Source organism: Oryctolagus cuniculus, chromosome 10 (assembly GCF_964237555.1).
Source record: "Oryctolagus cuniculus chromosome 10, mOryCun1.1, whole genome shotgun sequence".
Taxonomy (NCBI): Eukaryota; Metazoa; Chordata; class Mammalia; order Lagomorpha; family Leporidae; genus Oryctolagus; species Oryctolagus cuniculus.
The window spans coordinates 122,752,344-122,778,151 of record NC_091441.1 but is presented as its reverse complement, the minus strand read 5'-3'; the positions used below and the strand labels follow the sequence as shown (position 1 = coordinate 122,778,151).

Here is a 25,808-nt window from a genome sequence, read left to right as displayed (position 1 = left end):
CTGAACATCTTTGGGAAGAATCTACCGTGAAGTGACCCTTTTCTGCCCCCTGGCAGCTGGGATGCTCCCAGGGACTGGTGAGGTTTTAGTTGTAATCCAAACCGAACGATCAGCAGGGGCACCTTGCGGAGGGGAGGGCAGGAAGTGTGTTCTCCAGAACCCGGGAGACTGACCTGGGGTGGCCTCTGCCTCGGGTCCCCACACAGAGGCTGCCCGGTCAGCGCTCTCAGAGCACAGTGGCGACGGCCTGGCGCTGAAGCCCAGGGCCACTTCCCCCCACGCCGCTGTGATGCTGTCACTGTGGCCGTTGGCTGGTTATTGTGATCGAGGGCCGGGTCTCCGTCCCAAGGTCCCAGAAAGCGTGGAGCAGGAGGGGATGAGCAGAAAGGGACGGGCCGGGTGCCGGTGCAGAAGCACGAGGCTGCATTTTCTCTTGACGTGGGACGCCAGCCACGGGAGGGTCTTTCCCCGGCTGCCCACCCTGCATGGCTTGTGACCAGGCCCCGGGGGGAGGGGTCCAGGCTTCATCAGTCCAGGCCTTTTCACGCCATCCCAGCAGCCGTCCTCTCAGAATGACGCACGTTCTCGTCGGAAGAGCTCCACCGACCTCCGGCAGCCCTGGGATGGCTGCGCGGGACTTGGGGCCACAGAGTTGGCCGGCTCCTCACTGCCCGGTCAGACAGATGGGGGTTGATGGGGGTTTGGCCGGCCCGTGGTCTGCTCGGGAGAGCTGCCCGCGCTTGTGTGAGGGCTGCAGCAGAGCGTGCTGGTCTGCGTGGGGAATGCCCGGGGCTCCTGTGTCCCCTCCAGTGCGACTCTTCTGCTGCACGCCTCGGTGCCACCGCTCCTAACGCAGGTGACGCGGGCACCGTGCGGGCTCAGCAGCATGGAGCTGTCAGTACTGCTGTCTACCTTCGGGCTGAGTTGAAACGCTAGCTGGGATGGGCTTCACACAGCTCGCGTGCCCGGGGCCCTACCTGATGGCTTCTGCTGCTATATAGATACTGCGCCGTTCTAATGATCGGACAGAGTGTGTGGGGTGCAGGCCTGGCCCCGGGGGAGTCAGGTGAGCAGGTGACGAGACCTGCGCCACCTGGACACCGAGTGTCAGGAGAGAGGTGGCGCGGGGCGAGGTGGAAACGAGGGGCAGGCTGTAAGCTGCCGTCTGTGCTGCCGGGCCCTGCCCGCAGAGAGCAGACTTGAGTGTGGATTGTGAGGAATTTTTATTGCCTTTTTATTTTACGGTGAAAAATATTGTATTCTTGAGTTCTAGAATGTTTCCGGAATTGTCAGGATTTTCTTTGGTCTTTTGTCCCTTCCTAAACAATTCTGCTTCATCTTCCTTAGAACTGGAAGTAGTGTTGGGGGGGGGGCAGGTCATTTTCCTGATATATCCGTCTTCTGTGTTTGGCCAGTGTGATGTGGAAAGCAGTCCTGCAAAATGCTGCAAACGGACTTTCTCAGGCTCTCTCTGTGCCGCACGCACGCCCGCACGCCTCTGCCGAGTCGCTGGCGGGGAGGGGAGGTTTCCCCGGCTGCTGGGCCTGTCCTGCATGATGTGGCTCCTTGTTCCGTGGCTGCTGTGATGCGGCAGGCCACGCCGAGCAGGGAGTCACCTGTGCGCGTGCAGTCCTTGCACGAGGGGCGACGGTGCTGAGCGCCACAGTGTGCACCCGCCCCGCCCACTCACTCCTTGGTTTGCCTCTCACCGAGGTCAGGGCACTGCTCAGCACGGATGCCGTGCATCGGCGGCCTTCAGCAGAGTGGTGCTGCCCCCGGCAGACAGGCGGCAATGTCTGTTACCCACACGGCCTTTAGGGCCGCGCTGCCTGTGTCTCGGGGTAGAGCCCTGGGAGCTGCGGGGTGCCCTGAACCCCGGGGCGGCAGTAAGAGCTCCGCGATCAAACAGAACACAGCCTCTCAGGAATTGTTTCCTACGTCCATCACTTAGGAGGTGGCTTCTGCTGGACGCATGAGGTGGGCACTGGGCCCCAGGCGGCAGGCCTGGCCCGGACCTGGCCCTCAGTGTGTGTAGCTACACGAGATATGAGAGGTGCTAGGCCACAACACAGGTGTACACCGGAGTGACAATGAGAGATGTGCCTTGTGGGCAGCTGACGTGCAGGCTGAGCGAGCTGGGGACCCGTCAGCTTCCTTCTGGGTCGGAGAAGGGGAGGAGGTGACCAGATCCTGGAGGCCGGAGCTGGGAGCTGTCCAGGGACTGAAAGGAACCCTCGCCCCGCACAGCAGTGGTCAGGAGAGGGGCTGGGGGCTGGGCAGGGCCTTGGTCCACCCAGAGGCCTCCACGCCATGTGACGCGTTTCCAAGGGGCTGAGACACCATCCACAGGAGAATCCTAGGCCGATCAGGGAGAGCCTCAGGGCCTGAGACTGGCAGGGAGTGTGCAGCTTAATTAACCCTTCTGAGGGGCAGTGCTGTGCGCGTCTGTGAGCCATCACGACCAGGCTGGGTCTGTTATACCCCATGTGGCCAAGCCCCATGCTGTGCCTGTCCCCCAGGGGCCAGCTTCTTGCCTCCATGCCAGGCAGCCTTCTCCAGGTGTCTCCCAGACCACTCACCGGCTGGTTACCAAGCCCCTGGGCCCATGGTCCCCTCCTCCAAGGCAGGTGTCACCGTGTCCTGAGGATATGAAGCCGGGTCTCCAAGACGCTCAAAGACCTGGCCACTCTGAGCCATGCAGCCTGTGGGCTGAGAGCAAGTTGGGAGCAGCTCTGGGACTCCCAAGACTCCGCCGTCCCACTGCGCCAGCACAGGGGTCACTTGTCCCGTCTCCTTCGAGAGCCACATGACAACCATGTACAGCCGGCTGTGCTGTGGCTCCTGGTGTACGGAGGTGGATCCCCTGTGCCACGTAGCTTGCTTCATAGTTCCTGGGAGCTCTGGGTTTACGTCCAGATCTGTCTTACTCTAAAACCTATTCTTTCCATTGCACTCTGACACTCCCGCCAAAACCGGAGTCTGGCCTCTTTCTTGCAGACTTGACGAGGGTGGGGGTAACCGGTCAGCATCCTCTCCGGTGCCTCCGTTTGATTAAAGCCGCCTTCATGGTGGTATTCATGGCAAGCCCCGTGGAGCACACGTCGCGATCCCGGCAGAGACAGCAGGGATAGGGAGCAGAGAACGCGCAGTGCGTAGCCGGAATGTAGGTGACTGTCTTCAAATAGAAAACAGAGTGCGAGCTGCTGTTTCCAGTTCCGCGATCTCCTAATGCCACGAGGAGTAGGCTATTTATAGTGGACACAGCAACAGCCGAGCAGCGTCTCAGAGCCAGTGCGGCGCTGGCCGCGGTGCCGAGGGAGGTCCCTGCGGTGTGTTAGCCTTGTGTGGGGGGAGGGGAGCGCTGGGGCCCCTGTGGTCTATTTCAGTTCATCTGAGTCAGGAGTGAGACTGTGCTGGGGCTGAGCGCAGCTCTGGGGCCAGCTGACAGGGAGATGGCCCGATGGCCTGGGGCGTTCTGCACAAAATGGGAGCAGCTTCCGTGTCCGGGCCGCTGCCCCAGGCTCTGCGGAGCTGGGAGCTGGGAGCTGGGAGGCAGCGTTGCTGGTGCCCTGGGAGATGTTGCGCTTGCTGTTTTCATTCTGGTTTCTTGTTTGTGCTCCTGCCTCTGAGGACGGCAACGCCGTGGCCTGGCAGAGGCGGGAGTGCGGTCTCCATGGTCCTCCAAAGTGATGACGCCAGGATTTCCCATGTGCAGACTCGACAGTGTGAGCTGAGGTTAGGTCATTTCATAAGAACGCGCTGACGTTTTTCAGCGCCGTTGCCATCCCGGGTCTCTCTCCATCTCGCCGAGTCCCCGGAGGACAATTAAGCAGTAGAACGCAGCCTTGCCTGGAATGAGGCATTGCACTGCACCGTGAAAGTTGCAGCAGTAGAACACATGTGCACAAGCTGACCTTAGGGTCTCGGTTCCTAGTAATTGAACGTGTCTGTGAGTGCTTCCAACAAAGTTAAGGGGGGAAATCCTGTCGTCCCTGTTTATAGGAGACGGCTCTCGGAGGTGAATTTAGGCCATCGCCTGGACGATAGCATCTTCATTTTTCTTTTTTGCATTTTCTGTCCTGTCTCAAATAGACTGTTTTCACAGGCCACAGAATATGGTTTAGAGTGACCCAGCTCAGCTCTTCACGGGGAAGATGTTTCTCACTGCATCTTTCTACTCTCACGGGATAGGGAAGTCACTGTTTCACAGGCCGTGTGTGGCTAACCTGATGATTTGGGCTCACTGCTGAATTTTTAGTTTTGAAAGCCCCTGTGGCAGTTACATGGTTTGGTTTTACCAATGGCCGTGGGAGAAAAGCCTGCAGGGCTGTGGCTCCGCTGCAGGATGTGCCCCTGAAAACAGCCAGCGCTGCTCTCCACTCGCTGCACGGCAGCTCCCTGGGTGATGTCAGCTCCCCGGGTGACATCACTCCCTGGGTGACATCACTCCCCGGGTGACATCACTCCCCGGGTGACATCACTCCCCGGGTGACATCACTCCCTGGGTGACATCAGCTCCCTGGGTGACATCACTCCCTGGGTGACATCACTCCCTGGGTGACGGCAGCTCCCCGGGTGACATCACTCCCCGGGTGACATCACTCCCTGGGTGACGTCACTCCCTGGGTGACATCAGCTCCCTGGGTGACATCACTCCCTGGGTGACATCACTCCCTGGGTGACGACAGCTCCCCGGGTGACATCACTCCCTGGGTGACGACAGCTCCCCGGGTGACATCACTCCCCGGGTAACATCACTCCCTGGGTGACGGCAGCTCCCCGGGTGACATCACTCCCTGGGTGACATCACTCCCTGGGTGACATCACTCCCTGGATGACATCAGCTCCCCGGGTGACATCACTCCCTGGGTGACATCAGCTCCCCGGGTGACATCACTCCCTGGATGACATCAGCTCCCTGGATGACATCACTCCCCGGGTGACATCACTCCCTGGGTGACGTCACTCCCTGGGTGACGTGTTTTCCCACAGCCGCCCTTCCCCGGCAGTCTCCTGGATTTGTCTTCCTGAAATCAGGCTGTTCCTCCTCACGTGTGTGAAAACATCTGCAGTTCCTTGCAGTGGGTGCCAGCTTTGCTCAGCTCCCCCCGGTCTCCTGGGTCCAGGAGGTGGATCCCAGGAGTCACAAGCAGGCTTTGCAAATTCCACTCCTCCTCTGGGTGATGAAGGAGCAAGGGATGGGGACAGAGAGGGGAGAGAACGGTGAGGTGGAGAGGCAGAGTGCTGGCCGCCGCCTGCACCTCGCTCCCTGCAGAGATGCCAGCGTCCTAGTGAGTCTCTGCCCTCCTCCCTGTAAGAGCAGGAAGCGGTGCGCTTTGTACACCTGCGGGAGTCTGGGGAGCCTCATCCCATTCAGCCCAAAGGAATTCATCAGCTGACCTGTCCGTTTGCATCCAACTAAATCTTTTTGTACGTGACCCTAAACAGCAGGTGTGCATTCCAGAACTGTGACTTCAGGGCTCTGTGTCTGGTCACCCACGACACACTTTCTGTGTAGTTCCTCCCTCTGATAGAAGATAACAGGGAGAAAGCTGCCTGGAGCCAGTGCGTATTGCAGAGCTTGGGTGTGTCTTTTTTGAGGTCGTGTCACAAGCCTCATCTTGTGGACTCTGCATGCATCTCCTAGTTGGGTAGTGGAAGACTGTCTTATGGAATACGCTGCACCTGAAAACTTGACATTGAAAATACACAAGCTTAGCTACAGTTTGTGGAGACCCCAGGTACGAAGGGCGCATGTCCGCCACGTGCTGACCCAGGTGTGACCTCTGGGCTGCCCAGTCTTGGTCTTCTGATACCTGTTAGCCGTATGGTACAGTGTGTCCTGCCTGACACGTGAACGGGTAGAGCGAAAGAGCCACTGTAGCACAGAGATAAAAACGTGGAAACCATGCTGATGTGCAGGAGGACCGCATGCTGGTCAGGGGCAGGCGGGTCCTTGGGAAGGTCAGTGGCAGGCGGGTCCTTGGGAAGGTCAGGGGCAGGCGGGTTCTTGGGAAGGTCAGTGGCGGGCGGGTCCATGGGAAGGTCAGTGGCGGGCGGGTCCTTGGGAAGGTCAGTGGCGGGCGGGTCCTTGGGAAGGTCAGTGGCGGGCGGGTCCTTGGGAAGGTCAGTGGCGGGCGGGTCCTTGGGAAGGTCAGGGGCAGGCGGGTCCTTGGGAAGCTCAGTGGCAGGCGGGTTCTTGGGAAGCTCAGTGGCAGGCGGGTTCTTGGGAAGCCTCCGCAGTGAGAGACGCGGGACACAGGAGCTGCGGCTCTGGATTCTGGGTCGCAGCGCAGCGAGGTGGTGGCTGATGCTGAGTGTGAGGGTGCCGGCCACCCTCGGCCGAGCCGCATCCTCAGGTTTCCGCAGACGGGAATCTCACTCCCAGACGTGTACAGCGGGCGAGGGAGGGTGGAACACCTCTCGGCTGGTGGAAGGTCACCCCTCACTTGGGCTGAATTGCTCCTTCTGCTAACACAGGGAGAAGACCCCCCGAAGCGTGTTTCTCTGCCACCCCTGGAAGGTTCAGATTGTTTGAGCCTTCAACCTCTGGGCCCTGCTGAGCTCGCGGGGTTGGGGTCCCTCTGCCAGCAGCTAAGTTTCCACTGAACTGTGTTGCTTCAGCTGCAGCCTTCGCAGTGGGGCATTGTGACTGTACACCTCGGTGTTGGGGAGATGTGTGAACACAGCTCCCCAAACACCCGCTCTGTTCCCTCTTCTGGTGCCAAGACCTCCTGTGTGCCCCCATCAGGCCGAGCTTGTGTGTGGACATGGGTGCCTGAGGATGCAGGCTGTCTGGTCTTGTAACTTTTTTTTTTGTTAAGATTTATTTATTTGAAAGAGTTACACAGAGAGAGAAGGAAAGGCAGAGAGAGAGAGAGGTCTTCGATCCATTGGTTCACTCCCCAGTTGGCTGCAATGGGGGAGCTGTGCCGATCCAAAGCCAGGAGCCAGGAGCTTTCTCTGGGTCTTCCCACACGGGCACAGAGGCCCCGAGGACTTGTGCCATCTTCCACTGCTTTCCCAGGCCATTGCAGAGAGCTGGATCGGAAGTGGAGACTCGAACCAGCGCCCACATGGGATGTCAGCACCGCAGGTGGCCGCTCTACCTGCTACACCACAGCACCGGCCCCTGTAACTCATTTTTGACACCCCCAAATGTGTAGGTGTTAACAGACAAGGCCCCTTTATGATTAAGCCCATTCCCATAGCTCTGATTCTACATGTGGTAGGTGGGACTTGAGACCTGAAACGCGAGTCGATCACATGTGCTTGCGTGATGAGGAGGGAGGTGCGGGGCTGTGAACCCTCTGCCTTAGGAGCAGCTCATGCACGGTTGTCCTGAGAGCGGTGGTTACAGAACGAGGGGCAGTTTCTTCCCCTGCCCACTCAGCCGCACCTCGCACGTGATGGTGAAGAGGCCATGATAACGCCGAATCCAGTGCTGATGTCGGCTCCCGTCGCTGTGTTGAACTCAGCTGAGGGCTGGACTCGTGGAGCGTGCCAATAACCCGCGTGGGGCTGCTTTGGAAACCGACACGTTGTCCCCATTCCGGTCAATTCCGGGAAGCTGGCATTTAAACTGCTCACAGAACAGGTACGAGTCGTCCGGCGTTCCTCTCCCTGCTGCAAACACACCGTTACTCTTCTTGCATTAATTAAAGAAAATCGAGCCATTATTATTCAACAGCCTGGGGTTGTCTCTCCAGGTATCACGCGACAGGCATTGATAGGAGGAGCAGGCAGTCCCGAGGAAGCCCCAGCTGGAGGGAGACTAGCGGGAGGTTGTAGCAATTAGGACAGTTAGCAGAATCACAAATGCTCCTGATTTCAGGCGGCGGAGGACGACACCCCCTACGCCTCCCCGGCTGCGTCTGCAGGTTGAGCCCCTGCTGCTTTAGACGCCAAGGCTGTCGTCCTCTCTAGAGGTGAGACAGAGGGTAACCCTCTCTCCTAAGCACAGGGTCCTTCCCTAAACTGAGCCTGGCCTTGCATCCGATAGTAGAAATGACAACGCTGGCCACACAGGAACCCGGCAGGACGCTCACTTGGGATATTTAGAAAGGGCTTCTTCCTGCTGCCCACTCTAACATTTCATCGGCTCTAACATTCCATCCGTTCTCCTGAGTGGCACGCTGCTGCCCCTCAAGGCCGTCATGCTTTTATGGTGTTAGAAAATGCAAGGTACAGCTGTCCACACTGATGGCCTGGATTCACGCTCACCTCCCCCCAGGACACTCTGCTGGGAAGACAGCAGCCTCCTCCTGTGCTGCAGAAGCCAGCGGTCAGCATGGGTGGCCACGGTGTCCACAGTTCCACACGCCCGGGTGCAGCCAGCCTCGGATGGGAGACACTGAACACGCATGCTTTTCCCCGTGATCATAACTAAACAAGACAACAGCTCCAGAGAGGCCGCTCTGTCGTGGGTTCGGGACCTCATTAGACATGCTCTGAGGCGCCCAGGACAGCCGTGTGGGCAACATGTGTGTCTGCCCTGCTGAGCTCAGGACTGGAGCCTGTGGGACTCCTAGGATGAGGCCCTGTGGGGACCGTGGGCCAGGCACACGCCCTTCCCCCCGTGGCACTCACAGATGGATCCCAGCCTGGGTCACTCTCCCCACCTCAAGAACACATCGTGAAATGCACTTCTGGTGTATAGTACCTTTTTAAAAAAATTATGTATTTATTTGAGAAGTAGAGTTACAGACAGTGAGAGGGAGAGACAGAGAGAGGTCTTCCATGTGCTGGTTCACTCCCCAAATGACTGCAACAGCCAGAGCTGCTCCGATCTGAAGCCAGGAGCCAGGTGCTTTTTCCTGGTCTCCCACGTGGGTGCAGGGGCCCAGGCACTTAGGCCCTCTTCTACTGCTTTTCCAGGCTGTAGCAGAGAGCTGGATTGGAAGTAGAGCAGCCAGTACCACAACCGGTGCCCATATGGGATGCTGGCATCGCAGGGGGAGGATTAACCTACTGCACCATGGTGCCGGCCCCTGTTGTACAATACCTTTAAAAGCATCTAATACGAGATCAGTGTTAGTCGTTCTGTGGCTTAAGTCCATTAAAATAATAATACAGCAGCTCACTAATGAGATCATGCTGGGAGATCGGTTTCGTAACCATGGCGCTGTGGCTTGTCTGAAACCGTCAAGTGGCCGTGAAACCCGGGCCGGAGCATCCCAGAGGCCGCGCCACGTGGCAGCCTCAGGAGTGGGAGGTGCACGCGTGGCTGGCTGGCGAGGGGCGGCCCAGGCAGCGTCCCCGACTGACCCTGCTCCTCTTTGAGCCGTCGGCACCGGGGATTAGTGCTTAATGAGATGATTTGATTCAGGCGCATTTGCATATTTTTCATCAGAGGAAGTGGTTTCCAGTTTATGGGATGACTGTTTTATCCTAAATACGATAATCTCGGAGACAGGTGTATCTGGCATTCCTGAGCACGCGAGTGAAATGCGTTGTTGTTCTGATAGCTACTCGCCAGCATTGATGTGCCTTTGTCATGGATCCGATGAAACTTAGGCTTTTAGGGGTTCGTCCCTGACTCTCAACCAGGCGGTGCCTGGATCCCATTTAGTCTGTTGTGTGTGGTCCCCCCACCTGCTGCACTGACGGTCCTTGCACTCCCCTGCACCCAGGGCCAGAATTGCAAAGCAGGAAGAAGAAAGGTGTGCGTTTCTCGGGGATTTCAAGACTCCAGGTTTATGTCAACCCAGTGGTTGACGTAAAGTCCCAACATCCCTGCTGTGTCCGAGTGATCGGAGATGGAACTGGGGAGAGGGGCAGCAAAGGCGCTGAGGCTGCAGCTGTGGAAAAATGCGTCAAACCCATGGGACTTCCCGTGATCCCCTGAAACTCAGCAGTAGCCCCGCCTCTCACCTTAGCAAGCCAGCGTGCCAGTGTCGCCTTAATGGCCTGTGGACAGCTTCCCCTGCATTGCAGGGGAGCCCAGACCCTCCATGGCCCCCACAGCCCTGCGTGCCCTCCGGGGCTCACTTGCACAGCACTCAGGGAGGGGCTCACTGTGTTTGTCCAGTCTGCTCCAGTGTCGCCTGATGCTCTGGGTACCAGAGGCCCCTTCCTCTCCTCCCTGGCTCTCCCCAGTGCTCACCATCACCTCCATCGCAGCCTCCAGGATCGGAAGCTCCAGGGCCTGTCTTGTGCCCGAGCTCTGGGGTGGATCCCAGCATCAGCAATGGCAGCTTGTACAGAATACTCGTCGTGAGCCCCATCGTGTGCCGGCGCGTGTGCGTGCTTCCTTGTTCATGTTCCCCAGTGCCTGGCTTACAAATCGTCCTTGGAAAACATGCGTTAGAATCACGCTGTGCGTGGCTTTCACAATTGTTTTCCATTTAATTCTATTTTTCTACCGACTTTATGAAGTTTTAGTCAAATAACATGTACACACACATACACACATAGGAAGGCCTGAGTGGCTTATGTGCAGAGCCTGGAGAATTCTAAGGTCCGTGCGTCTCTGACCATGGCAGGAGTTCCCCACGAGAGTGAACCTGACCTGATTCCCATTAAATAATTGCCTGTGGCAGGTAGCGACTGGGTGGTAGGCCAAATAGCCAAGTACATGGAGATGCAACATTTGCAATACGGCGGTTGGCCAAATATGCAGATGTGTTTTCCGTGGAGAAGTTAAAACCAGCATCTGATTATTTTGTGCTGTTCGGTTCGGATCAGAACAATCTCATCTCATTTAAATAAGCAGGCAGCCTGCTTTCCGCGTAAGTGGTGCTGCATCTCTGGTATTAAAGGCTTGCGTTCCCTCGCAGGACAGGAAGGTCGCATGGAAGGATCCTTCCCACGTTGGGTCATCTTTGTTACGTCCTGGGGGTGGGCACGACAAGCTCGGGCTGCAGCCTGGTTGGTTTTGTCGTGGACATGTGCTTCCAAGGCCTAAACAGAAAAGGCTGAGGCCGTCTTGATGAGGGAGACACGATGGTCTGTAACGCTTGCCATGAGCAGAAACACAGCAACTGGGGAACGAGTTTGTAAGTAGTGGAGTCCTGTGACGGATGAGCCTACAGACATGGTGGCTGGAAACCGGAGATGGACACAGGATGTGGGGGACAGAGGAGGTGATGACACAGGGCGTGGGGACAGAGGAGGTGATGACACAGGACGTGGACGACAGGAGGTGATGACACAGGGCATGGACGACAGAGGAGGTGATGACACAGGACGTGGGGGACACAGAGGTGATGACACAGGACGTGGGGGACAGAGGAGGTGATGACACAGGACGTGGGGGACACAGAGGTGATGGCACAGGGACCTGGAGAAGCACCCTTGGTGCCAGGGCCTGGGATCTGGGGCAGGATCTGGGTGCCGTGTGGGCTGATGCCGCGGGTGGGTTTTACCCTCTGGCTGTGGCTGAGAGCCCTTGTCTGATTCCTGCTGAGCACGGGGCTTTCTCCCTGGTCACTTGTTGGCCTTTTATCTCTTGGTGCATTAAGCCTGTGACGATGAAGTACGATGACAATACATAATCACAAAAAGAAAAGAAATGGAGAAGGGGTGCAGTAGGATGCCTGTGTTCTTAGAACTGTGTCTGGGAGCTGCGTGGAATGTGCACGAATAAAAAGGAGGGGAAGGCGTGGGCAGGAGGGGCGTCTGCCCGCGTGCTGCCCACTCCTCACGGGGACAGGTGCCGCACCCGGGCTTCACAGCTCAAGGCCACTTTTCCTTTTTGTCCGACTCTCCAGCAACGTTTAGGAAGCTGAGTCCTACAAGCTTAAAGTACAACTTCAAGTCTGTTGTTGAGTTCTAAATAGGAATTTGAGTTTTGGCAGAACTAACAAATGTTGGTACAGATATTAAAATCTGGGTGTGGAAAGCTCTTATCGTCGTATCTGCACTGGTAAGAGACACGTGGGCTTCAAGTGTGGAAGCGTTCTAAGGAACTGAGTTCTGGAAAAGCTATAAAGGTCAGCCTAATTAAGGCAATGTTTTTGAACGAGTATCGAGTGGACACTATTATTGGAAATTGACTGCAAGGCCCAGAGTGGCATTTCCCTCACGGCTTACACTTCCTGGGGTGATTACAACGTGGAGATGCCTGTTCCGGGGTTCTGATCTCTGCCTGCGGCGATGCTTTGTCAATGGTGATGATTTCCGTGTTTTGCCGAGGAGGCTTCACGGTGGGCGAGAGTCGGACATGAGCCTGGCGCTGTCTCGGGACGCTGGAGCAGGTGCCGGGGGCTCAGGAAGGGGGCGTTGCTGTGCACAGGTGTTGACAGCCGCGTGTCAGGGTCGTGGCATGCACTGGCTGGTGCGGGAGGTGCAGCGTGGTCCATCCCAGAGCTCGGCACGGAGCAGCAAGGTCACAGGAGCTCTGTTCTGGGGCGGTGTTGCTCCAGGGAGCGCCGGCCCGTGCCGCTTCACGCACCTTAACTCTGCAGGCCAGGCGCAGCGTTCGTGTGGAGAGCCTGCCGTAAACACCCGCCTCGGCTGGATCGTGGCTCGGCACACACCGGCACGTGGACGGGGAGTCGCGAGGTCAGCTGGTGTTGCTGAAAGGACAGCGTTGAGGTCCCTGCTCAGGTGCCATCCCAGACATCCCCAGGAACTGACGGAGACTCCGGTCCTTCACACCGTGGGAGCTCGGGTCTGCCGGGCGCTGGGCATCACGGAGGCCTGGGGGCTCCACGGAGCCAGGACTCAGGAGAGAACAGGCTGTGCTTCCCTGAGAAGTCATCATTAGAAGCCGTAAAATACTTACATCCTAGTCATTGAGCCCGCTTGAAAAAAATCCCGAATGCCTAAACTTTGATAAATGCAGAAAGTGCGGGTGAACATTCATTCCAACTTCATCTCACGATGGCAGGACAACCACGTTCCTCACGTTACACGCACCCATCAAGCGTGAGGTTCAAGTGTCGGTTAAATAAATGAGAACAAGATGAATGATTCTTCCAAGACGCTGGGCCTGCATTTGGAGATACTTTAGCATTCCCTGCCCTAATCCACGTCTTGTTTCAGCAAATTCAGGAAACCTCGGCTATGGTTGCACTGTCTCAAGGGGCGGGGTCGCCTGGCAGGGCCTGTGTGACGTGGTCTTTGCAGCTGCACCGTTGGCAGAGGCTGCGGCTGGGGTCTGCAGTTGACCAGGGGGTGGGTGAGGGGCACCGAGTGGACTCCCTCCTGGGGGTTGTGCCGTCTGCCGAGGGGCTCTGTAGGGGACTGCCTCACGGACCCCAGCTCTGCCCGAGCGCCGTGCTGCCGCCACGCCCCTTGGGCTGTCACACTCGCCTGCCATTTGCCCTGCACCTTTCGTCTTCTGTTCTAAGCTGCAGGCGGTGGACGGGCACGGCGGAGGCCTCACGCCCGTCAGAGCCTTTCCGTCCTCACCAGCAGGCGGCCTCCTGTCTCTGGGGACCGAGGGCCCGTCCCCATGCTGCGCTGAGACACAGAGCCCCTGCCGGCTTCTGAGAGGCACCATGGCTGCACCAGAACCCCTCAGCTTCCCGGAGCCGGCCCTGTGCCGAGCGGTTGCACGCTGAGCCGAGTCATTCCTTTCCTCTGTGTCCGTCTTCTGTCGCGGTTTTCATATCCTAGAGTGTCACCGGGCTTATGTGCCTGTCCACACTTCATCAGGCGAGAGGACACAGGATAAAAACCCAAAGATCAGCACCGTAAGTCACCCGAGCCTCTTGGCGACTCTCAACACGGGACGCCCTGGTTTGGGTCCTTTCCCGTGGCTGTGCCAGTGGAATGATTGGAAACAGAACACGAATCCGGTTGCTCTTTCCCTGGTCCTTGTCAAAGCACGTGCTGGTTTCACGTTATCTGCGAATGTGCGTTCAGTGGTGGTGATGAGGATGATGGTGGTGGGAAAGCAGGGCCCTCGGGCAGCAGAGCTGTGAGCAGGGTGGGGAGGGTCCCTCTGCAGGGACGCGGAGGCCGAGGTGAGTGCCGGCCTCCGAGGCGTTCGTCACCATCCACCCTTGTCGTCCACGACTCCTAGATGGCTCTACCTTGAGGGTTCTCCCTCTGGTTTTCATGTTTTGCCTGTTTCTGTGAATTTTCCGGGGGTGGGGGAGGCGCTATGCATATGAGCACGGTGCGGTCAACAGTCTGGTGCTGCACTGGTCCTGGGCTGGGGTCACCTCGCCTTTGCCCTCGGTGGGGTGCACAGCACACGCTGGCTGCCGTCAGTCAGGGCACAGGTCAGGCCGCACGTTGACATCGAGACTCCCTCTTGTTTCAGGTTTCTCTACCCAGTTTTGTGTTTTCCTCACGCGTGGGCGTTGTTAGCACTTCTGATCACTCCACACTCTGCCGGGAGGCCCATGTGGTACAGGACCTGTCTTGGGCATGAATGCCGCATTGAGCTGGGCTTCGTCGTGCGGTGGTAACGGAGCCGTGGGCCCTGCCTGGGAGCCGCCATCCCTCTCTGTGTTCCTCACTCACTTGTGGGTTGCTGCGTGGCTCCTGGTGGCGTGACCCCGGTACTGGGACGCTTCCTTCTTTGGAGACATGGTGTCTTCAGGGCAGAGGTCAGACCCGAGACCGAGACGTGTGCACCTGCTTGGGTGCAGCGGTCTCTGAAAGCACAGGCCTCTTCCGGCAGGACGGGGGCTCCGCCCACCGTGATGTCTCCTCCCGGCTTTGAGGCTGACCATGGAGTGGAGCAGCTGCTTCTCTTTCCTCTGGAGGAATGTGGTGTGGTCTGGGGCTTGGCTTGTGTGAGCGCCTGTGGCGTGAACTTGGGAGCAGACAGACTGACACCACGCGCGACCAGCAGGAGACAGCCCTGTGGGTCTGTGGACGCTGCAGGGGGTTCCCTGTAGGGATCAGTGGTGCAGAGGAGTAGCCACGGCACCTTCCGATGCTCGGGGACCTGGACTGGGTGCTGTGCACTTTGCCTGGGGCCGGCGCTGTGGCCTACCAGGTAAAGCTGCTGTCTGCAACGCCAGCATCCCTTGGGGACACTTGTTCAAGTCCTGGCTGCTCCACTTCCAATCCAGCTCTCTGCTATGGCCTGGGAAAGCAGCAGAAAATTGGCCAAGTGCTTGGGCCCCTGCACCCACGTGGGAGACCCAGAAGAAGCCGCTGGCTCCTGGCCTCGGCCATTGGGATCATCCGGGAAGTGAACCAGTGGATACAAGATTGAGCTCTTGCTAACTCTGCCCGTCAAATCAGTCTTTGAAAAGGAATGTGTTTCCTGGGGCGAGTCTGGACGTACCCTTCCCCTCAGCGGGAAGAGGAGCAGCCGCAGGAGCAGCTGGTGGGGACTTCGTAGGGGAGCCCTTGCTCCTGCATGGGGGTGGCCCCCGTGGCCGTGTGTGGGTGGCTGGGCGCCGTGGCCGTGGCCGTGTGTGGGTGGCTGGGCGCCGTGGCCGCGTGTGGGTGGCCCCCGTGGCCGCGTGTGGGTGGCCTCCGTGGCCATGTGTGGGTGGCTGGGCGCTGTGGCCGTGCTCCTGGCCCCTGGAAGAGGGAGGAGTCGCGCTTGGTGAGCAGGAAGTGCTCTCGGCTTGACTCACTCGCTTTTGCTCTTCTCCATCGAGCTTTGGGGTGCCCTGCTGGTGGGGGCCTCTGGTAGGTGGTAGGGTCACCGATTCCTACGCCACTGGCCTGCCCCTGGTGCTTCCAGGACACGGTTCATGATTTACTGGACAAGAGCCAAGCCAGCAACCCGGCGGAGTAGGAGTACACAGGCATTTATTTGAATAGTACCGCCGCTCACCACGCTGGCCACGCACTGTGTTTTCAGGACGGCTTACAAACTCTGATCACGCGTCTGCGGGCGGAGTACCCCTGCTCACTGTGCAACTGAGGAAATCTAACAAAACGGCCAGTTAGTCCTTGCAGTCACTGCTGACTCTGTGCAGCCCGACCTGCTGGGCCCCTGCTGTGTGATGTTGTTTTCTCTGTGCTGAACCTGCCGGACACGAAGTCGGCACCTCACTCTCTCCAATGGTCGATCGAGGCTTGATGGACAGCGACAGGATGGGCGTTGCTGTGCGCCTCAGTGGGTGGGATCTTGGGCTTCCTGGGTTTAGAACTGCTCAGCTCCGAGGCCGCCGTAGCCCCCGTGACACTGCTGCTCCCTGGTGTCCTGATGACCTGTAGTTCAGAGTTTGGAACCCGTGACTTCTTGTTCCCCAGGTCTGCTTTCCCTAATTGGTGTCTTGCATTTGTGTCTCATCCTGCATCTCCCCCGTAGAGCAGCGTCCAGAACACCGTGCCCGGGGCTGGGGGCTTCTGACTCCCACCTGGGTCTCTCCTTGCTGGGAGCCCCTGGGAGCGGGATGCAAGTTCCCGGAGCAGCACTTCGTCCTCTGTAGCTGGAGTCGTGCGGCTCCTGGGAGGAGTGCGCCCGGAAGTGCGTCACACAGCTCAGGAGACCATGACATGTGAAGCCCGGCCGGGTCTGCCTCCCGTGCGTGCAGGGCACGACCAAGGCCCGAGGGCCCCGAGAGTGGTCACCTCCCATTGAAAACGTCTGCCCACGTCCCTTCCAGTCTTTCATAAAAGCTTGACTCTGCTTCTAGAAATTACCTATGTAAATTCTTGAGAAACGTGTTGAACTCTTTGAAAACACGCAGACAACCTCTGCGCCTGCGATGTCTTTTGCCACTAACGGAGATTTCTGTGTCTCAGGCACAGATCCTGAAACCAAACTGGTCTCTGAGAGCTGTGTAGAATTTTCTAAATAAAATCTCAAATTGACAACAGGTCATCTCTCAAATCTTGCAATAAAAATAGCACAAGCGGGCAGGGAGCCGCTCTCTCCCACAGAGAGCAAATTTGATTTGCTCATGGACTGAGATCCTGCGCGGGGGACACAGCCAGCCAGAGGTGCCGGAGCCTGGGCCGCTGCTCGGCTCCCGGTAAATGCCTGAGCCTTCTGTTCTGTGTGTCCCTCCCACGCGGATTTTCGGTTCCGAGTTCAGGTTCCTTCCTCCAGGCACTTCTCAGTCTAAACCCACAGTGGGCAAACCTGGGACACTTTCTGACAGATGCTCTCTGGCCCACAAGTGCTGGTCGGCTCCTGTGTTCTGGTCATGTGGAGAATTGCCGATTCGAGTTTGAATTCCTGGTGGATCAGGGCCACAAATAAGCACTGCCTCTGTGTTTCCGTGGTAGGTGGTTCTGTGATGTGCTCGTGGCCGGAGTCTCAAGGCTGGCTTGCCATGGGCAGGGCTGAGGACGCCAGCTGGGCCCGGGTCAGCAGCCTCGGGGACCCCGGGGGCCGTCACGGGCCTGGAGCTGGCACTGAAGGCCGGCGAAGGCGAGTGGTTCCGTGGCCTTTCCCAGGCTGCAGTGAGTGCAGAGCCCGGCTCTTGCCCAGGCACCTGCTGCTGGGGCTTGAGGAGGACTCGTCTCTCCTAGGCTGACGCTGAAGCTGGGACTCTGGGACTCAGTGGTCGATGGATTAAGGACGGAGATTGGATCTGTGCTGGCTCGGAGGCGGGGCCGGGTGGGGGGCTCTAGGCCCTTGGGGGTGCACACGGAGGGGTTCTCAGAAGAAGTTCGATTGTTATTTGTGTTTGAGTTCCACGCAGCTGCTCTATCGCTCGCTCTCTCAAAGTCTCTCTGTCCCACACACCCCACATGTACATATGCACACATAAACATGCATACGAAGCACACACAAACATGCACAAATACATGTACACACATGTCCTCACACAAGCACACACACAGAGATACATGCATACATAAAGGGTTCATATAGAACACACAAAACACCTACACACATGCACACACACGACATGCAAATACACAATACACATAAACATAAAGGTTTATGTAGAACAACATACAAAACACACACATGTACACACATGTACACAACACACGACATGCAAATGCACTCCGAACATGCACATACATGCAGGTACAGATACATACACTCATGTACACATGTACACATGCTCAAATACACACATATGCACATGCAGTCCACATATACACGTATAGACAGAATCACACACATACACCCATGTATACATATAAGCATGTACACAGAGATGTAAACACATGTGCACATAGAAACAAACCCACATACACACATGCACACCGGTACACACACACGGACTTGATACCTGTTGCAGTCGGTCACAACTCACTCTCAAAGATGCATTCCACTCTGTATTCACCGTGTGGGGGGTCTTCTGTGGTTTCTGCGTTTGCTTTCGTCGTGAGCAGGAGAGGAAGCTGAGGGTGGTACAGGAAGCTCGTGTCCGAGCTGCGGCCTGAGCCCGCCTGCCGTGGGATAAGGACTGCAGCCGTGTCACCGTCCATGTGTGAGTGCACCACTGTGAAGAAGAGTTGTCCCACAGTAGTCAAAAGGCTCAAGACCAAGAGGATGGGGGTGGAGGGAGCGTCCAGGGGTTGACGAGACGAGGGGTGTGTCAGGGTGCCCGGGCTCAGGTTTGCCTCAGCTCTAAAGGGCATCGCTGGGACAGCTGGAGCAACGTGACTTAAAAACTTAGCTAAAATTAAGTTCTTAATTCCTGACTTAGTATTAATGGTAAAGACTGCTAACACTGGATTAGATAATAGCATTAAATAACACTACGACCAAAGACTGCTGATGGTGGATTAGATAGCAGTACCAGATAGTACAAGGATGTTTCAGATTGTGGTAGGATACTCTGGTTATGTGAGATAAGGGTTTTTAAATGCACAGTAAATTATTCCAGACTGAATAATGTCACATCTGAGAGCTGTGGCCAGTGAGTCAGAGAGTGTGTTAATGTGGAGGATGCGAGCAAGCGAAACAGCAGAATGACACAGCAGCATAGTAGAGGTGTTAGCATCTGGTAGTGTTGGGCCATCTGAGCCTGTAGTGATTTGTTATGCTGTTGTTATAACGTTTTTGAAAGTGTTGAATGACCAAAATGAAAATTTGAGAAAAGTGCGTCAAGTCCAAGCTTTATACTCAGAGTACAAAATAGTGCACACCAGCAGCTCACGTCCTGGTGTGCATTAAACACGTTTAAGAAAGCATCGTTGCCAGCGCTGCGACTCAATAAGCTAATCCTCCGCCTGCGGCGCTGGCACCCCAGGTTCTAGTCCCGGTCGGGGCACCGGATTCTGTCCCGGTTGCCCCTCTTCCAGGCCAGCTCTCTGCTGTGGCCAGGGAGTGCAGTGGAGGATGGCCCAAGTGCTTGGGCCCTGTACCCCATGGAGACCAGGAGAAGCACCTGGCTCCTGCCATCGGATCAGCATGGTATGCCGGTCGCAGTGTGCCAGCCGCAGCGGCCATTGGAGGGTGAACCAATGGCAAAGGAAGACCTTTCTCTCTGTCTCTCTCTCTCACTGTCCTCTCTGCCTGTCAAAAAAAAAAAAAAAAAAAAAAAACAAAAAAAAAAACATAGTTAGTGTCCTACTTGCTGTGAATACCAAGGTCTTGTGTTTTTCCTGTTGAAGTAGCCCGAGGTGAGCTGCTGAGTTCTGGGTTCCACTCTGAGAATACCACACAGTCCAGAAGGCAGCTGAGAGATTGTCTTCCCCAGCTGATTTCGCTGAGCGTACTCTTGGTAATAGAACCGTTCTACAAACGAAGTAATGCTGGGTGTATAACAGAGACTGCCTCACACCTGTACTTCCTAAATAACGTTTGGTTGACTTCTTGCCCTGGGGAATGTTGGTTAGCGAGCTGTAGGTCACAGCGAAGCCTGGCCCCCAGGAAGGACCCTCCTTCCTGCAGAAGACGTGCTGTGCAAGGACATTTTTAGGCGATGAGAAGTATGGGGCTGAACATGAGTGTAAATTCTCATACCAGGTGGCGGTCTGTCTGGAATCTGAAAAGCTGGACTGTGACTCGGAGCCCGAGGGCGTCTGTGGGGGTCTTGGTGTGGACCTCCCCGGCCTCAGTTCCTGCGGGCATCGCACTGCCGGGTGAAATGGCCAGACTCCAAGAAGCACTTTTACCTTTACCATCGGATTTATTTTTTATTTTTTTGACAGGCAGAGTGGACAGAGAGAGAGAGACAGAGAGAAAGGTCTTCCTTTGCCGTTGGTTCACCCTCCAATGGCCGCCACAGCTGGTGCGCTGCAGCAAGCGCACCATGCTGATCTGATGGCAGGAGCCAGGTGCTTCCTCCTGGTCTCCCATGGGGTGCAGGGCCCAAGCACTTGGGCCATCCTCCACTATACTCCCAGGCCACAGCAGAGAGCTGACCTGGAAGAGGGGCAACCGGGACAGAATCCGGCGCCCCGACTGGGACTAGAACCCGGTGTGCCGGCGCCGCAGGCGGAGGATTAGCCTAGTGAGCCGCGGCGCCAGCCATCGGATTTAAAAGATGTGCACCTTCACGTTCAAGGAGACGTGCGCTTGATTCTCTGACTTCCCTGTCTGAAACCCTGGCTCGCCCCTGCTGTGGGTTTGCAGGGCTGTCGTAGCAGAGTGCTGCGCGCTGACGGCTTCCACAGCAGACGGGCGTTCCCAGCTCTGGGTGCAGGGTGTGCAGGATCCAGGTGGGTGAGGAATCGGCTGCTTCAGCAGGCGGCGATGCTGGCCTGGCTGGTTCTGTCACCCTCTTTAGCAGCTTGCTCACACTCACAATTCTTTGCCTTGTTGATCTCTACTCGTTTTCAGATACCCTTCCCCCTGGCTATGTGTGTTTCTGTCCCCAAATTTCCTGTTTTTTTTTTTTTTTTTTTTTTATAAGGACAGCAGTTACATTGGATTAGGGTCAGCTCCAGATACCTTATCCTAATTTAACTAATTACATCTGCAGTGTCCCTGTATTTACGTGGGGATTAGGCCTTTGACACGTCAGTCACAGCTGAGCCCATCACACACATGGCCGTCTGCACTATCGCGAGGCTTCTCTCGCCCTGCAGCAGCGCGTGGGGGTGCCGGGAGTCAGTGCTGCTCAGTACATGGGTGTCTTTTCACAGACGCGTGTGGATATTTGCTGTACTCTACCATACTTGATAGACAGGGAAGTATATCTGTGTATTTTTGCTCTGTGGACATAGGAACTTCATTTTAAAGTGTGTGGACCTAGCTTACTGAGTGAGATTATGTAACACACAATGGTATTTGAGACTGCTTTACCTGCTTCTCCCTTTGTTATCCTTACATAAGCCTTGTGGGGTTGGAAGTATCAGCCTCTTCATCCACAGGCTGCAGGATGTGCCTGAGGGATGGAGGCGACGCTAGGAGAGCACCTGTGAATGCACACTGTCACCGGGGGACTTGCACGCAGGGCAGCAGGGTTCCCTGCCCTGCTCGAGGGAGCGGTCGCCGTTGCTGCTCCTGACGCCACGCTCGCTGCCTCCTCCTCCACGTTGCCGTCCTCGGTGAGTCGGGCAGGTTCAATACCAGTGACCCGCTTGATCCTCAAAACAACCCCAAGATATAGCTCTTACTCTCATGGCACGAATGCGGAACTAAGACTTGAGTTTGAGTGCCCATCCGTAGTCAAGCATCGGCCTCTGCTTGCTCAGAGCCCGTTAAGGAAAGCTGGAATGTTAGGCCTGATAAAGAGCAAGAGTCTTCAGTGTTGTGTTCCATACAAGGGAGGATGCCTGTGAATACTGAGAACAGAAAGGACCAAAAGGCATGGCATCGTCAAACCAACGTGGGGGCTCCGTGGACGGCATCGGCAGGATTCAGGGTTACCAGGCTGCAGGAGCGGTGTCCGTCATGGTGGGCAGGCACCAGCTTACCAGCTGAGAAGCTAACGACCCGGAGATCACTGCTCCAAAGGCCAACTCCAAGCCCACTGTATGATGAGTGGTGACGACGTCAAAGCTGCACATGGGCAAGCGGCTCACCGTGGTTGGTTACAGGATAACAAACACTGAACCCGTGTGGAGTGCTCATACCCACCCCCTAAAATGGCCAACACGGAAGGGCTGGACAGAACTAGGAGTGCAAGCACCAGGATCTCATCTCTTGTGAGCAGTGAAGCAAAATGGCCCAACCAGCTGGAGAGTTTGCTGCGAGGTCTGGACGTGTGCATCCCAGCACTCCATCACGGCTGCGTGTGCAGCGAGCCGAGCCTTGCATTAGGACGGCAGCGCTTTAGTCATCACAGGGCAGGATGGAAACGGCCCTGGTGTTGATGGACAGGGAGCAGGTGGCTGTGCTACGCGCATGCAGTGTGAGGGAGCTGCGTGGAAGCCTCGCTCAGCGCCGGGAGGAGGCAGACACGGAGACGCCGGCTCACCGGGCCCTGGACGGGCACTGTCACCCCTGGCCGAGCAGCCGTGATGCTACTTCGTACAGGAAGAACACGAGGGAACTTTGTGGGGTCAGGAGAAGGCTCTGCATGTCCATGGGACGGCGCCCGGTCATGCAGTTCAGCTCCCTGCAATGTATCACCTGTAAATGTAATAAGTCTTCGGCACAGCGGCCGCGACACCTCCTGGGATACCCGTGAATGAGTGGGTTCCAGTCCCAGCTCCGCTTCTGATCCAGCTCCCACCTCGTGTGCACCCTGGGGGGCAGTGGGTGACGGCCCCCGTACTCGGGTCCCTGCCACCCACATGGGAGATCTGGATGGAGTTCTGCTGCCTGTGGCCGGGCTCAGCTCTGCCTACGGTGAGCATTTGAGAGAGTGACCCAGCCGGTGGAACACACCTCCCCTCTCCTTTCCCCTCTCCTGGTCTGTTACCTTGTTAAAGGCTGCTTTTTAGAAATGAGGGGGCCTCACCCACTGCCGCCCTGCGCTTGCACTGACTGGATGCTTGCCTTTGACCAATGGTCCTGGGGCGGCCCGGGATGGTGTCTCCCAGCCAGCCTGAGCAAAGGCGGCGCAGACTGCAGAACTGGGTGTCATGGCTGGGATCCTGTCATCGGGAGCCCGTCCTAGACACTGCCGCGCTGTCAGACACACGTAAATCAGGATCGTGAGAGAACTCGTCAGTGTGACGATTCCCTTCTAGGGCTGCAATTTGCCGCCATGAATTATTAATTATGAGACCAGTGCGGATCAGCTCCTCGGTCCCCAGATACACGCAGCGGGCTCGCTTTGTCAGCTGAGATAGAGAGCTTAAACCCTGCCGTTCTGACCACTGCGTGCCCGGGGGGTGGCACGGGGACGGACGCACCACGCACAACCCACTCAGCTTTCTGCAATGAAACAGGGAGGTAGGAAGAGTTCCTGATCTGATTTGCAGCTATGGATGGCTGTGGGGACGGAGTCGCTCTGTAGAGGCTGAAGCCAGAAACTAGGATGCGAAAAGCCTGGCTGGAAGTCGAGCCTCAAAGCCGCGTCCCCACCGCCGTCCAGGAGGAAGCATGATGCACCGGGAACTGGAGTTGCGCTAGGGCAAGTCCAGCGTGCGCGCAGAGCAGGCGCCGGGGGCAGTGAGTACCTCCCTCTTCTCCGTGGGTAGCGGCTCCTCTGCTCTCCGGAGCAGCGGCGGGCAGCGTGCAGGCTCCGTTTTGTTCTGCACGGGGCGCTTAGCTTTAATTCTTGGTGAGGTCTCCTGGTCTTCCTTGGCCGCTCTTTAATGTGAAACGTCATCGTGTTTTAAAACCTCCTTCAGAAAAAGGCACGAACTTAAATGCCGGTCCTTTTCTGTGAGCGTGAGATTAGTCTCATTTTCTCTACAGCAGTCTCCAGGGTTCCCACTGTGCTCGGCACACGCGTGCAGCTGACTCCCTTGACTTCAGTCTGCAGGGCTCGTAACTCCTGGTACGCGCGTCACAGTGCCGGGCATTACAGTTCAGACGGAGAAAACACCAGGACCTGTGATGTATCCCACGATTTTGCATTGGTGATTTTCTGAGTAGAAGTTGGGCGGGTAGAAATGCACACATGCACGCTGTGGTCAGCTGCGCTAGAGTACATGAGCTATGATTCACTAGCTTAGCCCTTCTGAGGGATTATTCGGAAGGAATTAGTTTGCTAACCCTCTGCGATCTTCCAGATCATTAACAGGACCGTCACACGGCAGCAATCCCAGGAGGGCGCTGACTTAAGCAGATTTGCATTTTTTTCCACAAATGACTTCGTGGGGATGCATTTGGTAGAGGAGGATCAGGAGTCCCTTCGCTTTATGAAAATGGCGGGAGATGAAGCGCCTGGCGTGTGCTCCGTTGGCTCCGCCTAGCAGTTTTGATAGAGGCGGCTGGTTAGCGTTCTTCCTGAGTTCTTGACCGTGACTCACGACAGCGCGGTTTTCCTCATTAGGGCTTGAGATGGGGGGTGGGGTGGGGTGATGGGTGCTCCTCGAATGAGCAGCTGTGCACTCAGAGTGGTGGAGAACTGAAGTGCGCTCCAGCGATAGCTTTCAGACACAGAGTCCCTGAGACTGCGCCGTTCAGGTCATTCCAGCACAGACGAGAGGCCAAGCGTCTAAGCTCCTGCTCTGTTTAAGCTCGCCATCGTACGACGGCAGAAGTCCGGGCAAGCGTTCATCATGGCAGTTACTTAAAGGTGCCGTTCTGTGATGCTATTTTTGCCCCAGTGGCACCGTTGGCCAAGAGCTCCTATAAAGGATTAATGCTTCCCCAGCCGTATCCTCAGTGTCGGAGGCTGAGTTGTTCCGTTGCTGTTAAAGGGAGAAGAGTGGACAGGGAAGGTTGGTGATGGACAGGTTTGGTAATTCTGTGTTGAGCAAAGTGCACCTGAGGTACAGGGTAGATTTGGACTTCAAAGAACAGGGCATCAAAAATTAACAGAATTCTGTTCTGTATTACCTTTTTTTTTTTTTTCTTTTTTTAAATAAAGCAAAGCATCTCCAGGCACCAGGGTCTATTTCTGGCCTTCAGGGCTGGGGGTCTGTCAGTTCCCTGAACACTTAGCAGTGGCTCTGACCTGGACTGGGGCACTGATGGTGGCTGCTGCTTCGTTCCAATTTGCCAACCCAGTCCCACTTTGCCTGCCTACGTGCGGTTTCGGCAAAGATGTGGAAGGTACACGTGGATTTACAACGAAACCGTAGCCCTCTGAGAGGGAGAGAGACAGACAGACAGACAGACAGACATAGACATCCATTTGTGAGTTCTCCCTGGACTGATACAATTTCTTTTTTGAAAATATGCAGTGCTTAGCCATCGGCGGTCACAGGCGTTCTGTAGGCTTCTGCTCGCCCTGTTGGTGAGGAGGATTTGAACAGTGCCCGTCTCGCCAGACAGTGGTGAGAGCTGAATGAGATCTTACACGTCAAGTGCTTAGTGGTCGCCTTGCACATAGTAAATGCTCAGTAAATCCCTTACTGCCGTCACCTGTCAGCTCGGCAGACGTCGTACCTTTCCAGAAACCACGACAGCTTCATTCCGCGTGGGTTTGGGCTGTTGCAAGCATCCTCAGGGCAGGACCTATGACTCTTACTCAGACGCACGTGTGTTTCAGTCGTGAGGAAAGACCAGCGGTCTCGCTGCCCCGGCCCGCCGTGGTCGTGCTGGGGAGACCTCCGTGTGAGGAGAAGCCTGCCCACCCTTCACAGAGATTCAGAGCTGAGGGATTTCGTTCGTTACGAAACATTTCAGGGAGACGTGTAATTGTGTGCATCATGTAAGATGATGTGGGCACACAAACTGAGACTAATTACGGGCTTAGCTTTTCCCAGGAAACACTTACATAACCAACATCTGTAGGTTGAAAATCAGCCGTGGGAGGGTTTGCGTGTTCTCTGGATTCAGTAATGAGGCCCCCCTCACCTGCAGTAGCTGGCTGCTTGATGGAAATGCCTGCGCAGTGTTATTCTTCTTCTCTAAAGGCTTGGCTAGAACGACACCCAGAGTTGCTGGTTGTTATTTAGGTATTTCCCACACTTCTCATGCTGAGTTTTTTCTTCCAAAAGTTCATAGCAAGGTTCTGGAATCCTGCACTTGCTTCCTTCTGCCACCTGGTGCATTTGTGTTGTTCGCAGAAAAGCAGATC

At 56.4% G+C, this 25,808-nt stretch overlaps 1 protein-coding gene across 5 annotated transcripts in view; it reads left to right on the top strand.

The window, feature by feature from the left end:
- CNTN4 (contactin 4) overlaps positions 1-25,808 on the top strand; it is a 734,964-nt gene that overhangs the window by 206,318 nt on the left and 502,838 nt on the right. The window lies entirely within an intron of this gene.